Source organism: Suricata suricatta, chromosome 7 (assembly GCF_006229205.1).
Source record: "Suricata suricatta isolate VVHF042 chromosome 7, meerkat_22Aug2017_6uvM2_HiC, whole genome shotgun sequence".
Taxonomy (NCBI): Eukaryota; Metazoa; Chordata; class Mammalia; order Carnivora; family Herpestidae; genus Suricata; species Suricata suricatta.
Window position 1 is genome coordinate 1,400,876 of NC_043706.1, and position 15,180 is coordinate 1,416,055.

Genomic DNA, 15,180 nt, shown 5'->3' on the forward strand with positions numbered 1-15,180 from the left:
CCAGATCTTCAGGACTACAGACCCTTCCTCCTGCGTAACTGGGCAAACGTTCGATTCGAATCCCAACTCCCAGGACATGCTGCGCTTTCCAAATTCAAAAGTTAAGAAAGTATTAGACCCTATGATAAGTGGTGACATAACCAAGTTGGGGGATTCTGGCTCTAAAGGTGTAAACTGATATTTGATCCGGGGTTCAGCAGGCGGTCTGATTTAGTAAAAATAAAAACAAAAGGGAAGGGAGTAAGAACCCTGTTTCAGAACTATAGAAGCCTCTCCTGACTATGGACGCCCTCCAGACAGACTGATGCAGCGGGAACAGACTCCACGCTTCCCAGTCCTCTCTGGATCCCTCACAAAATACTTTTGTTGGAAATACTTAAAAAGTTTAAAGAAAGGCTGCCTGCAGCACATCGGATAAAAATCTCACAGACAGAAGGGGCACCTGGGGGCTCAGTGGGTTCAGCGTCTGACTTCGGCTCAGGTCATGATCTCACGGTTCCAGCGCTGCGCCAGGCTCCGTGCTGACAGCTCGGGGCCTGGAGCCTGGAGTCTGCTCTGGATTTTGTGTCTCCTCTCTCTGCCCCTCTCCCGCTCGTGCTCCATCTCACTCTGTCTCTCAAAAATAAATAAATGTAAAAACAAATTCAAACTAATAAAGATCTCAGAGAAAGGAGCACTGAATGGTTTTGGTTTTGGAGAGAAATGGTTATCATCCCTATAAAGAAAAGTTTATATGCTTTTCAAAAGCTACTTATGAGCTACTTAGTATCATTTTTAAAACCTCTGTGCCAGTCTTCCTGTCCTCACTTCGTCGCCTTCTCTGCAAGAAAGAAATGCCTCTGCTCGGTCCACGAACCTTCCTCTGATGCTAACACCGACCGGTGAACCCGTTCCTCCCAAACTGAACAACAACAAAAACAACCAGTGTTTAAAAACTTGGCGGCGTTCTGGGGTCTCGGCCTGCTATTCCCTGAGCACGAAGTCCACAAGGGAGGATACGAGGAACCGCAACCAGAACACCCCAGCCTGGGAAGGCTCGTGTGGCTGCAACTTCTGTGCGCGGCCTCCTTCCCGACAGGTGTGTGACCCCGTGTACTGGTGCCCTCAGCCCCCCAAACAGGGGCCCACCGGGAGTCCCCCAGTCCTCTCACTGAACCGACCCGGCGTAGCTGCGGCAGTGCCGTAGGACACATCTGCAACCGTCCCCTGCAACCAGACCCGCCTGGTCCACGCCTTAGCCCTTGGCATCCACTGGTCTCAGAAGTGGTGACCGGTCCTGCTAAAATCGTGTAAGTCAGAACATCCCATCCTGAGCTTGACCTAAAATGGTTCCTCGGCCTGACCTAACTCGCCTGCCCAGCGGATCCGGCAACGGACCTACACGTGCAGAGGCGAGGAGGCCCAACGTCCGGGGAGGAGGGTGCTGGACACAGGAAAAGAGAGTGTAGTCTGCTTCGACGCTTCCAGAGACCGAGAGGATGCGGACGGGGGATCTGTCGTCGCTTTAGTTCGGGGGAGTTGGTGGGGGGTTCTCATCCTTCCCACCCCGACAGTTGAGCGGCGCACATTTCACACTAAGTGTCCCTGGGCGGATCCCGGGTCGATGCGCCGGGGTGTGCGGAGCGTGGGTAGCCCTTGGGCCGTTAGGGTCTAGGAGGCCGACGCTCGTGCGCGCGGTGTGCGCCCACGCCCCCTCCCCGCCTTGGAGGGCTTTGGGGGTCGGCACCTGGCACCTGGCACCCGAGCCAGCCTCCGACGGAGGCCGAGGACCCAGCGCCCGCCGCACTGGGGCGAGCCCTCCCCTCGCCGGGGGCGGGTCCGGTGGTGAAAGGCGCCGCGCGAATGGGTTCCGTTAAGTGTCTCCACCGCGTCACCGCAGGCCTCTCGGGTGGGGCGCCCTCGCTAGAACCTTCCGGACTTTTCCCTGCGGGAAGCCCGCAGGTCAGGGCCGACCCCACCCGGGCGCGCCCTCCCCGTGGGGTCCGGGCCCCTGGGGCGCTTATTTCTCCCCCGGCAAATTCTCTCCCCCCAAGTGGTCTTTACCAGCGACTGAGACGCAGACCTTGGAGGAATCGCGTCACTCTGTCCCCTCCGTGCACCTTTTCTAAGTAACGGTTGTTAGGGATCTCGGAAGGGGTTTTGTTCCTTTTGTTTGGGAGGGGGGTTGTTTGTTTGTTGAATGTTGATAATTGAATTTTCCAGCTGCAACATTAACTTAGAAAGGAGAAACCTTCTCTATCTTAGCTTATGGGTCTGGCAGCACTCCAGCCGTGGGTTGGCCGCGTGGCCTAATGGATAAGGCGTCTGATTCCGGATCAGAAGATTGAGGGTTCGAGTCCCTTCGTGGTCGCAGCTTTCTTGTTGAGTAAGAAATGTAATTTTCATTTGACTTCCAACTGGACGGACCCTGAAGGAGTCTTTGGAAACTTAAAGTTAAGTTGTAGACTTTGTGTAAAGTCTTTTTGGAAACTGGCACTGCATTTTGCTCGTGGCCTCCAATCAGTGAAGATAGCAGCAGAGCACTAGTGAATGAATTTACCAACATTGTCGTCAACCTGGGTGTTCTGGCTCAAAGCCCCACAGAAGAACCAGAATTGACCAGAATTCCTCTAAACTATCACAGTCGTTGTGATGGCCAGTCTTGTGTGTCCACTTGACTGGGCTAAGGGATGCCCAGATAACTGGTAAAACATTTTTGGGTGTGTCTCGGAGTGTTTCTGGAAGAGGTTAGCATTTGATTCAGTAGACTGAGTGAAGAGATATGCCCTCACCAGTGAGGACCAGAGAGGAACAGCAGGGCAAAGAAAAGGAGACGGTCTCTCTGCTTGAGCTGGGAACTTGACCTTTCCCTGCCCTCAGACCTCCTGAGTTCCTGGTTAGCAGGCTTTCCAACTGGGTCTGAATGATGCCACTCGGTTTTCTGATTCTTCAGCAAGCAGATGGCAGATTATAGGACTTCTCAGCCTCCATAAGTACATGAGCCAATTCCTCCATTAAATCTCTTCTTACATATATCTTGTTACAATGAAATAAAGTGAGAATATGCTCAAAACCCCCCAAGCAGACAAAACCCTGTAAGCCGCATAAGCAAACCCAAATCTAGCTTATTTCATGAATACAAGTAAAACTTAACTGAGGTTATTTCCTGTACATGTTTCTAATAATCACAAAAGAAACTTACATCATCTTACTAAAATGGTATAAGATAATCACTTTTAACCACCCCCTGCTTGTAATAACCAACCATTTTAAAGGTTAAACAATTTCCTCATTTTCACTTTATAAGCCATCTTGTGATGTCATGCCCCTGGGCTTCTTACCAGATTTGGAACTGAAGATTCTTGAGTTCAGGAACTGTTTCTTGGTGCACAGTAAACCCTTACTAAATACTGTTTCACTGATCTGACTTTGATTTTTTACTGTATTTGGATTTTTTACAATCTCTACATAGGCTCCTGGTTTCGTTTCTCAGGAAGAACCCTGATTAATACAGTCATCAAAACCAAGAACAATCAAAGAAACTGTGACAGAATAAAAAAGCCTAGACACATACAAGTAAATGGAAGGTGTGTTGTGGGACCGACAAAGGCCACTAGGCTCAAAACGTAGGAAATCTGAATAGATTATGACGTTTATTTAATAAAATGTGTCAACGTTTATTAATTTAGAAGTATGCCATCTTAATGTTAGTCATATGAGGCAATGGACGCAGGGATGTTAGAAATCGCTGTAACATCCTGGTTTTTTTTCCTGCAAATGTATTCCTGTTCTAAAGTAAAAATAAAAACGGCCTCTCTCAGAGACATGCGGAGAAGAGAGTGTTTAGAAGGGTCCGCGCAGTGGCTCCTCCGCGGGGCTCGCGCGCGTCCTCCCAAGCGCCCACGGTAACACGAGGCCGACTTGGGGCGCGCGCCGCCGATTCCGAGCCGTCCCCCCTCCGTCCCAGGCGGGGGACACAAGACGGGAATCCCGCGGGCGGGAAGGCGCGGGGCGGGCGCCCCTGCGGACCGGAGTCGAGGAGCGGCGGGGCGCGGACCCCCGGGGGCCCGCGTGGACACTCCCCAGCCGGGGCCCGCGCGTATCCGACTGAGCCGTCAGGTGCGCAGCGGTTTCCGTGAGGATCCAAGTTCGAGCCGAAGACCTTGAGTCACTGCTGAACCTTCCGGCTCGTTCTCGTCCGTATTTGAAACCCAAACACGCTAAAAATCCGTCGCTGCCACTGAAACGCCGGAGCAGAAAACCGGGTTAGAACGGGCTTCTAGACTCGGCGCTGCTTCCGCGTGGGGTGCGTTCAGGGGGCGCCGCCCAAACCCCCGGGACCCCGCTCCCGCTGCGCCCTGGGAACGCTCGGCTTCCGTCCGCTGCGACCGGAAGTCCCCGGGGTCCCGGGACCGTCGGCAACGCCAGGCGTCCCTGCGGGACTTGCGGTCTCTTCCCACGGCCGGGAGAGCACGGGGCGGCGCCGGGGCCGAGGCCGGCTTCCCCGCCCCCCGCACCACCGCCCTCCTCTCCCCCGCCGCCCCCTCCGCTCGCCCTTCTGCAGCCCTCCGCGGGTCCCCTCCGCAGCCCCGTCCGGGGCGCAGCCACGGGCCTCCCGGGGCGCTGACAGCGCGGCCTCTGCGGGCGCCTGTCCGCTCCTCCCCGTCGGCTCTCCGGCCGGAAGCGTTAGGATTTCCCCCGAAATTCGCCTCTGCGTTAACAGCCGCACCGAGTTTTTCGCAAAGGTACAAGTGGCGACCCTGCGCCTCGGGGACTGAGAACAGTCGGGGGCGCACGCGGGGCTTGGGGGGGGGCACAGAGGGCGCGTTTGTGTCGTACTTCGCTCCCAGCGTCCTGGGCTCCCCGTGGTGCACAGACGGCTTGTGCCGTGGACGCTGCAGCGGCCGGGCCGTGTCCTCTCGTGCGTCGTCCTCGAAACCAGAGCCACAGCGGCGCCCCAACAAAGCCGCGTCGCGTCTCCAAACCGTGCGGAGCGCGGCCGACACACGCACGCGCACACGCGCACACACACACACACACACACACACACACACACCCGTCGCCGGTTGTGGGTCCCGTGCTGTGAACGAGTTCCTTCTTGTCCCAACTCCACTCCGGGACCGACTGTCTCCGGGGCCCACGGAGCGCGTCCTTGTGTCCCCCGCGCCACCCCTTGTCTGTTTGCCGGCCTCGTGGGCGGAGAAGGACGTTTTCTGAGATGAGGGGATCCGAAGGTTCCGAGCTCGCGGCGGGCGGGGGCCGACGCAGCCCTTGGGGGGAAGGTGAGGGGTCTTCGGTTCAGGATGCGTCTCTCCCCCGGGAGGAGCTGCGAGGCAGGACCCAGTCCGGAGATTTCGGAGACGGAGGGACCTGCCCAACACGTGCAGACGATGCTGTCGCGGTCCCCAAACCGCTGTTACCCGAGGGGGTGTAGCTCAGTGGTAGAGCGCGTGCTTAGCATGCACGAGGCCCCGGGTTCGATCCCCGGCACCTCCATGCGGCCGGCGCCTGGAGGCTCGGCCTCACTTCCCAGTCCAAGCGGGAGGCGTTCGTTTTTTAATTTACGTGCCAAACCATTTACACAAACAATGGTCCGCTGCCCCTTAACCTCCCGACCGGACTGCTTCGGACAGTACAGAATCCACCTGAAGGCCAAGCACTGGGCCGTTTTCATTATTACTAATAATTATTAGTTATTATTACTAAGCAGTGGGAAGAAGAGAGAGAAGGCGGGCAGGAGGCCCTTGCAGAAACTCCCTTCGGTTCCCCCACCCCCACCCCACTTCCCTCGGCTGTGCCTGCCTCAGCGGACAGACCGCTGGCTCAGGAGACACCTGCCCTTCCGTCATTCGGTCCCCACTCGCCCCTACACCCCCGCCCCATCCCCCAGAATCTTGATTGGGCAGCAAAAGGTCAGCCGAATCGCCAGCTCTTTCTCGTGAAGGGGCGTCTAGGATTCAGTCCGGGCGAAGGGGGCCCCCGAAGTGGGAACGATTATTCGCGGAGGTAGCGAGGTGCCCTCAGAGCCCGGACCGCGGGCAGAAGGGGGCTCTACCTTCCCGCGGGAGCCGCGCCTTAAGCCCACTTCCCGCAGGAGGAAGGGTACCTGCTGCTGGAAACAGGGGACGGAGGCCCCGCAGCCTGCGCGCAGGTGGAGGTCACAGGTGCGGAGGCCCAGCCCCTCCTCCAGCCCCTGCTGCCCCCTTGCGCTCACCGCGTCCGGTCCCGTGCCGCCCGCCGCCTCCTCCGGGAAGCACGGTGCACAAAGCCGTCTGGACAGATGCTTCCACCGCACAGACGCCGCCCTACACCCGCCGCAGGTGCGGGGCGGTCAGTGCGCGCCGGAGCCGTCCGGGGACAGGGGGTGCGCGTTCGCCGAGTCCCCGCACGGCCCCCAGGGTCGGCAGCCGCGGGGTTATTCACCGTCTTCCTCCTCAAGGTCGTCCTCCCCCCCCACCCCCCGGGCGCGCACTCCAGCGACTTCTCAGCGACGACGGGAGCCTCGCCGGTGATTCGGGGAGCGGAGCGCAGGGGGGCCGGAGAGTGACACGCGGTTAAGGGAGAGTCAGCGAGGGGCAGGTTCCGCACGGGGAGGAGAGAATCCCGTGGAAAGTGAAAGACGATGGTCCAGGATCACTTCGAAAAACACCAGGGAAGCCACTGTGGGGCCGAGATTTGAATATTTGTCCACAAACTCCGGGTGTTGTGACAGTAAAACTGCTGCGAAGCGGTTCTTGCTCTGCGTCCAGAAAGCCCCCCGTCCCCCCGCCGCCCCCTGGTGCCTCGCTGTGGGTCTCCGGAAGGCGAGGCCCAGGCCCGGGTCCTGACCCCATGCTGGGCTCCACAGGTCGCTACAGCAGTGACTGTGACAACATACACGTGCTGGTTTTTATTTGGGATCCGTTTCCTCTTTCCATCTGGGTCTAAATTCCTCGAGGCAATGTTTCCGGTTCTGTTCTTTTGTGCCCTGGTAGCATTTCCTGCTGGAGCGACCGCCAGAAGCATTGGAGGTGCAAAGACCCTGGGGGTACTGAAGTGGGAAATCTGTGAGGCCGACACACTCCCCGGAGGTGGAGCGGCACATTTGGGTTCCAACCTGAGGCCACCTGAGTTAAGGTGGGCCATGCATGTCCGGGGCTGAGGCTTCCAGGTTCTGGGGGTCAGTTACCCCCTCCCCCTGGAAAAAATGTATCCCAAATGCGGATGCCCTGGTGAGTTACATGGGTGTAGGAGGGACTCACTACCTGTCACGGGTTTTATTTAGCAGCTGCCTGAAAGCTTCCCTCAGGCAGTTCCAGGGCTCCAAACCAAACCCAGCGAGGCCAAGCCGGAAAGAGCAAGAGCAAAACAAAATCGTGCCCGGAGAATCCAGGCGTGACAAAATGGAGCATGACGGTCACAGCTATTTCGCCTGCTGACACCTGCGCCCCGGTCAGGAGTCAAGAGGAAGAATCAAAGAGAAAGGAAGCTCACTCACTTGGCCTTGGGTCAGAAATAATTTAACCAGGAGCGTGACGCCAACATGCCTGGATGGCCACAGCCCAGAGACTGTCCCGACAGGGGCGCTGTGACCGGCCGCCTGGGGTGGAGCCCAGGAAGAAACCGAGCTGCTGGTGGGTCCTTGCTCCCTCTCGGACCTTGGAGGAGCGAGGAGGAACGTGCCTTTGGTTTTCCCAAAGGAGGGAATGCAGGCATCATCCTGTAGATTTCCCGACGCCGCGGTTAAAAACTCCGAAACCGTTCCTAATACGAAGGAGCAGAGGCTGGTGCGCTCCCGCCGCGGGCGGCTCGCACGGAAAACAGGTCCGAGCAGACGGTCCACACTCTGAAGTTGGCACGGACTCTAGCAAGTGCCATTGGTTTAAACACAAGGACTTTATATACCCGTCCCTTTATATACCCGGCGGGGACGCGCTGGGGGCGGGCTGGGCGCGCAGGAGAGACCGGCCCCCGCTCCTGGGACCGCACAGTGCTCGTCAAACCTCAGAAACTTCACAGATTCATTTTTCCTCTTTTCTGTTCTTTCTGCCCGGCTCTTCAGGGCCTCTGCCAGATGAAACCCCGGCTCTGTGGATGCGGCTGAAGTTGGGGCTCCAGGCGGCTTTCTCCTCTCGTCTTCTCCCTCTGGGAACGCCCGCGTCTGGGGTGGCATCAAGTCCCACGGAGTGGGAACGGGATGGTATTGAAGGGAATACATTGGACTGTATATCTGTTTTTAACGGGAGCGGGGAACACGGCAAAGAGCACGAAAAAGCACGGATGGAGGAGCCGGGGGTCGAACCCGGGGTCTCATACATGCGAAGCACGCGCTCTCCCACTGAGTTACACCCCAAGGCGCCCAGGCCTCCGGGGATCAACTGCATCTGTGGCCCACGTATTTCTGTCGGAGAAACCAGTGGTGTCCAGCGCGACTAGTTCAGGGAGGCCTTGCTGTGACGTGGTCTATAGCTCTGTGAGGTGTTAGCCTTTTAACGTGAGATTGGAGAGTTCAGGTCTGTTGAGGAATTGTTTTCTTTTTCCTCTTCGTTATTTCCAGTTTTTATATGGAAACCAACTGGAGCTTTCTAAACTCCGCCAGTGTGTCCCTCCGCTGGTCACAGACTGCTAATGACGCAGCTGGCCTCCGAGAAGCAGGCCGCCGAGGAGCAAGGGCATGAGGCAGCCGCGAATGTGCCCGGTCCAGTGACTGTGACCCGTCCTGATCCAGGCAGGCAACTTCCCAGGTTCTTACAAGGGTCCGCCAGGTAAGCTGATCAGTGGACTTAACAGTGAAAGGAAAGGGAGAAATCTGACCGAACGAGGAGCAATGACGCCGATTTGGACTCTTACTGGAGCAAATACTTAGGAAGCCCAGCAGCTTGAATGGTGCAGACGGTGATGCCTTCTGCAGAACCCAGTAAATACAGGCGGAGGGGCTCGCATTCTGTTCTTTTGGTCCTTGTTGTGATTGGTTTGTTGGTTTGCTTTTGCTTTGGGAGTATGTGCGGAGCAGTCAGGGGGGAATGAACCGTTGGGGTTTGGATAGGATATAGTTTGTCTACAGGATAGCCTCCTGGGGATGTCTCTTAAACAGTATAACCCGAGTCTGGAATTCTCTAGATGTTTCTGAATCTGAAACATCTAGGACATTCATGTGGGCTGGGAGGACAGTGCCTCTTAGGAGGAGGGTCGATAACCACTTAAAGTTACCCGTTAAGACTAGTAGATACTGATTTCGGCTCAAGTCACGATCTCAGGGTCGTGGAAGCAAGTCCCAGGGTGGGCTCTGCACTGACATCGCGGAGTCTGCTTGGGATTCTCTCCCTCCCTCCCTCCCTCCCTCCCCCCCCCCTCTCTCTGTCCTCTCTCTCTAAATATATACACTTAATACATTTTTAAAAAGACTAGTAGAAAAGGAACTTATTATTGGTATTTGTGAAAAACAAAAAAAAAATGAGATTGCTCCTAGACTGATCTCACTCTTAAAACATTTATACTCATCGCTATGGTCTTACGTTTTCCTTAGAACACGAATAAAAGTCCCAATTCCGACTCTCAGCTTCCGGATAAGGTGGTTAGGTCTTCTTTGTCTATTTCTGCCAATCTGGGACGATTTGAGTTATGCAGGGCTGTGCATCAAACTTCTCAAAATTGAGTGACTTTAAACAGCCATCTACTACGTTTGCGCACAATCCCCTGGGTCAGAAATTCTGGCCGGGCCTTCCTCTGCGCCTACAGCCAGCTCGGGCGCTCTCTGCTCGCCCCTGAGCTGGGAGCAAGGCTGGCCTCCCGGGTTTGAGGAGGCGCTGCCCTATGGCATCAGTGCCACCGGCTCGGTTTTCTGTTCCCTCTTCTCTTCGTGGTTCTCACTTGGGCTCCCTCCCAGCACAGTGATCCTTCGAAGACTCCTTGCAGGCGGCCTCCCAGAGCGGCCACTCCAAGAGGAGCAGAGGCAGAAAGTGCAGGTCGCTTAGGCCATTGATGCCACCAGTCCCCAAAGGACAGTCTTTGAGCAGAAATACTGCTTACTAACAGGGAGGGTCTCCTGCCTCCACAGCACAACACTAGCGCTCCTTCATCTTCTCCAGACACAGTGGGACGGGAGGAAACAAGGAAGCGGTTGACTTCTTAGAAGGCAAGAACCCTCCTTAACCTGGTTTATCAGAAGGTGGCGCGTTCTCTACCGCCAAGGAGGAACGTTACTTTGTCTCCAAAATTAATGCAGATCGAGAAGGGATTTTCCTTACTCTGTCATTTGTCAGGCTCTTCCTGAAGAAACAAAAATCCATGTTGGAATGCAGGTGTTCTATTCCTGGTATGCGACGAAGGTTCACGAATAGAGGTTCGGCCGAGGCTTCAGTTCGCAGGCCAAGGCGTTTTTCCAGAGACAGTTGGAACCCCGCGCACGTCACCCTAACCTGCCCCACGCCCCAGTCTTTAGGATTAGCTGTTGAGGCTAAAGAAATTGGGTTCCTCTATCTCTCCCTCTCTCTCTCTCCCTCCCCCTACGTCTTCCTGTTCCTCATCCCCTCACCCCCTCACTCTCTCCCCTTCTCTCCCCACGCTTCCCTTCTCTCTCCCCCTCTCTTCCTCTTTCTTACTTCCTATTGTAAACTGGAAGTCTGGGTGACAAAGCTGGTTATGTTGGCTGCATTTGGGGCTGTTGAATATCAACCTTCCCCTTTCTTCCTTCTTATGTGGTGCCAATCCTGTTTACCTTCCATGTGAGCAGGCAAAAAAAGTGACAAAAGGCAGAAGAAAAACAGATTTGGCTGGCAACCCTCTCTCTGAAGGAGACTGGAGGGGAAAAAGGGACGCAGCCCTGGAGGTGCTGGGCATCGAACCCAGGACCCCATGCATGCAAAGCATGTGCTCTACCACTGAGCTACACCCCCAAGCAGATGCTGCATGTTTTGTGATATATTAGGAAATACAACTAATGCTTGTATTTTCAGGCAAAGCTGTGTGTGTGTGTGTGTGTGTGCACGCACGCGCGCGTGCCAGAAATGCATTTTGTTAACTCCACTAGTTAGTTCTATTTCTAAATCGATTTTTTTGGCCATATGCAATAATAGTAAATGCTACATCCAAACTGATAGTATTCCTGCTCCTAGGTTCTCCCCAGCCAGAGGCAGGCTTGTCTAAGATCTTCCCGTCCTCATGCCTGAATTTTGTTTTCTTTCTGAGAAGCGCTCCCTCGGAAAGTCTCCAACTGGAAGTTCCACGTGCCTTCATTCTCTTTTTCTCCATGGTGTTTTCCTCCTCCGTAGGTCGCTGTACCGAATCTTCACTGACCGTCTTGTCCACACCCACCCACTTCGTCAAGGGTCTCTGGTCTGTACTTATTCTCTTCCTTCATCCTCTACAAGGAACCTTGTCTTTCCCATCAGCCATTTTCAAGACCGGGATCTCTTGCCCTGGAAAACCAAGGAAGCATTTTGACATCCTATGTGCAGAATGAAAATCATCATCGTTTATTTCCAATCCTGCTGCTGTCATCCATTCTGTATCTTGAGAAATGCTCTTAACCCCATGGCTCTCTGGCAGGCAAGTCTCCAAAAGAGAAGGAAAGAGTGAGACAGGGAAGGAGGGAGGGGCAGGGAGGGAGGGAGGGAGGGGGAGAGAGGGAGGGAGGGAAGGGGATGGAGAGGGGAAGAAAAGGTTCGTGGGTTCACGTTCTGTCATCTCCCTCCCTGCCTCTCCAACCCCAAGCAGCTGGTCATCTAATTCCTGTCACTACAGATTAGTTTGTGTTTCCTAAAGTTTTAGATAAATAGAATCATATTGTATTTACTTTTTTGGTCTTCTTTCACTCGTCATACTTATTTTGAGATTCACCCATATGTACATATCAATAGTTTATTCCATTTTATGACGAGGAATATTCCATGGTATGGATAGACCACAATTTGTTTATCAGCTCACCCATCGAAAGGCATTTGGAGTCTTTCAGTTATTGACTATTACAAGTAAAACTGATATGAATAATTGTGTGCCAGAATTGTATGGGCACATAGTTTTATTTTTTCTTTTGGATACATAGTTAGGATTTGAGTGGCTACCTCATAGAGAAGGTATATCTTCAACGTTTTAAGAAACTGACATGTCTCAAAATAGTGCTATTTTCCTTTGCCACTAACAGAATATGAGAGTTTCATTTCCTCCACATTCTTGCAAACTTTCAGCATGCTTAGCGTTTTTACATTTTAGCAAGTTATAACCGCAGTGGTGGGTCAGTGTAGTTTTAATTCCTATTTTCCTTAATGACCGATGTCGAGCATCTTTTGTTTACTTACCATCCTTATTGCTTCTTTGGAGACGCGTCTGCTTAAAAATTTTGTCTATTTTAAAACCGTGTTTTCTTTTTGTTGCCTATTTAGAGCCCTTGATACATTCCACAGGCAAATCCTTTATCAGACGCGTGGCTTGCGAAGGCTGTTTTCCTTTCTGTTCTCTTAAACATGTTTTGCACAGAGCAGGGTTTACAGTTTTCTGATGAGGTTAAATGTATCCAATTAAAAATATTTTAATGTTCATTTTTGAGAGAGACAGGGTGTGCAGGGGAGGGTCAGAGAGAGAAGGAGACAGAGAATCTGAAGCAGGCTCCAGGCTCAAGCTGTCAGCACAGAACCCGCGCAGGGCTCAAACTCACCAACGCCGAGATCATGACCTGAGCCGATGTCGGGCGATTAATGACTAAGCCACACAAGCGCCCCAAATTTATCCAATTTTTATACTTTTGGTGCCATATCTACAGACTATTTGTCTGACCCAGGGCCACAAAGATTTTCTCCTATGTAAGGAACGTCACGCAATGTTTTCTTTGGTTTCCTTAATTTTCTGAGATGTGTCTGGATTAGCCGACAAGGAAGAGCAGAAAGGCCTTCGGAGGAAACCCTAAGACCTCTTGTTTGTCTTCCTCCTCCACCCACCTTCCCATCTGCCAGAAACCGGACCCAAGTAATCTAGGCGGATGACAATAGATCCCCCCGATTTCTGGGTAGGTACATGTATTGGACCACAGCAGTTGAAGAATCTGAAATCTCCTAAAACGGAAATGAAAACAATCTAAGTATTGAAAAAGAAATGATCAGAAAACGATGCACACGGGCAGCCGAAATAGCTCAGTTGGGAGAGCGTTAGACTGAAGATCTAAAGGTCCCTGGTTCGATCCCGGGTTTCGGCAGGTAGAGTGCTTTTGTTGATCTTAAAACAGACGATTCAGTTAACCCTGAGATCTGTTTGCCATCCTGAAACTCCATAATAATTACACCTTAAAATTTATGTTTTGTAACTGATGTACGAAATAAAGGTGAACAATAAAATTCATAATTCACAATGTTATTTCCACGTGACTAGAATGACATTAAAAAAGCAAATGAAAAATACATTAACAGATGGAAAGAGAAGGAAGAAAGGAAAAAATTGTATATTTTATAACTACTTTTAATTTTTAAACATTTTAAATGATAACTACCTTTAAAGGAGAGGCCTTTCCCCCTCCTTTAAGATAGACACATACACATAAATATAAATATACATATTTATATGCTGAAAGACAGGGACAGTCAGGAGGAAGAATCCGTGTCCGGGAGAAAGCCACACAGCATTGCTTACACACGCCCTCGGGACGACCACGTATTATACTCCACATTCTTATTTCAAAAGGGTTAAGGCTCATCCTCTGAGCAGCAGCGGATGTCTGTTCAGCACAGCAGCTACGAGGCTTGATTTGACACCCGCCGAGGTCGGGGACAAGTCTACGGTCTGGAGCGCAGCAGGTGGGGAAGAATGACGCAAGGCCAGGCCAACGTGGAGGACAGGCTTTCTCTCCTCTGGGGTAAGGGACCTTCCATTCCCACTTTGCACTTGGCCCGCCCTGACCGGCATCAATCCACATTCACAATACGCCTTCACACATCGTGGATTCAATCACCCACCTTCAGGCCACCCGCAGGGTCCCCACAAATCGATAGCTGAATTATCATCTCAGGAGCACTGGCCCGTATTTATGGAAATTCATGCCCGCCGTCTGGACTCCCTGTCCGGCTTCACGTAATCCGTACAAACTATATGCAATCAGGATCGGAGCGCATCGGATGGCGGCTTGCCTCACAAAAAGGCACATGGAGAACACAGGGTAGCGGGCTAATAGCGTCGCTCTGCTCTTTGCTTCCTTAATATAGTCTTAGTTGTGTGGCTGTTACCGAAATCTGTTCTGTTCTGTTTCCAAAGTCTTGGGATTCTCCTTGTCCCAGGTTGGCGGCGAGGAGAGGGTTGTGGAGAGTACGGAGGGAGGCCCATGGTAGGAACAAAAGCTGCAAAACTCGGAGTAGTCTTGAAGTGTCCCCCAACGGGGTAATTAAACCTGCAAATGTCTCCTCCACCACAAGGCCCCGCTGGGATTCGAACCCAGGATCTCCTGTTTACTAGACAGGCGCTTTAACCAGCTAAGCCACGGAGCCCACGTCCCGTGCCTCCTTGAATTTCTCCCATCAGGAGGACTTTGCGCCGCGGATGTCCGGGCGACCTCCTCCCTTTCCCGGGTTTGCGTCCCCGCGGCCTCCGACCTGCTCAGAGGCCCCCGGACGCGGACGACCCGGGCCGGCGCACGGCCAGTCCGACTTCCCGCGGCCTTGCTCTGCCAGCTCCCCGCTGACCCCGATGGGGCCCCAGGGGACTCGGGCAGGGGAGGGGAAGGGGCTCGGTGCGAACGTCACCCCCCAGCCCCGGGACCCGGACGGGGAGGCCGCGGAGAGCAGCAGGCCCGAGTGCGCCCGTCTTACCAGTATCGGGCCTCACCCCGTCTCCGCCTCCCGCTGCCTCTGCCCCGGGGGCGGCCTCAGACCCTCGGGGGGCGCCCAGTCCCCAGGACGGCCGCGCCCCTGCACCCCCCAGGCCGCGCCGTCCCTGCTCTGCGCCTGAGGCCCGGGCCGCGGCCACCGGCGCTCGGCGGGGCTGCGGGGACCCGAGTATGCGGAGCGGCCACCGGAATCGGGCCCTCGTCGGGGAGCGCGGACACCGGTCACCAAGGCCCAGCAGGGCGGTGGGGGCGGCAGCGGGGAAGCCAACGGTGGGTGTGAAAACGCCAGGGCAGACCCTCCCCTAGGGCACTGCGTGGTGCGAGCGGGGGTTCCACCGCGTGAGGAGGCGGGGAGGTGGGCGCCTGCGCGGGCGCGTGGTCCTCCTGCTCCCTCCTCCTCCTCCTCCTCCTCCTCCTCC

General features: G+C 54.3%; 5 non-coding genes across 5 annotated transcripts; 3 read left to right on the forward strand and 2 right to left on the reverse strand.

Moving 5' to 3' along the window:
- The first annotated feature begins 2,277 nt into the window (after positions 1 to 2,277).
- Positions 2,278 to 2,350, forward strand: TRNAR-CCG. The gene has a single exon. It is a non-coding gene; the product is annotated as a tRNA-Arg (tRNA).
- A 3,053-nt stretch (positions 2,351 to 5,403) lies between these two features.
- On the forward strand, positions 5,404 to 5,475 carry TRNAA-AGC. The gene has a single exon. It is a non-coding gene; the product is annotated as a tRNA-Ala (tRNA).
- Positions 5,476 to 10,781: 5,306 nt separating this feature from the next.
- Positions 10,782 to 10,853, reverse strand: TRNAA-UGC. Its single transcript has one exon. It is a non-coding gene; the product is annotated as a tRNA-Ala (tRNA).
- Positions 10,854 to 13,071: 2,218 nt separating this feature from the next.
- TRNAF-GAA lies at positions 13,072 to 13,144 on the forward strand. Its single transcript has one exon. It is a non-coding gene; the product is annotated as a tRNA-Phe (tRNA).
- A 1,205-nt stretch (positions 13,145 to 14,349) lies between these two features.
- Positions 14,350 to 14,423, reverse strand: TRNAT-AGU. Its single transcript has one exon. It is a non-coding gene; the product is annotated as a tRNA-Thr (tRNA).
- Between the last annotated feature and the right edge of the window lie 757 nt (positions 14,424 to 15,180).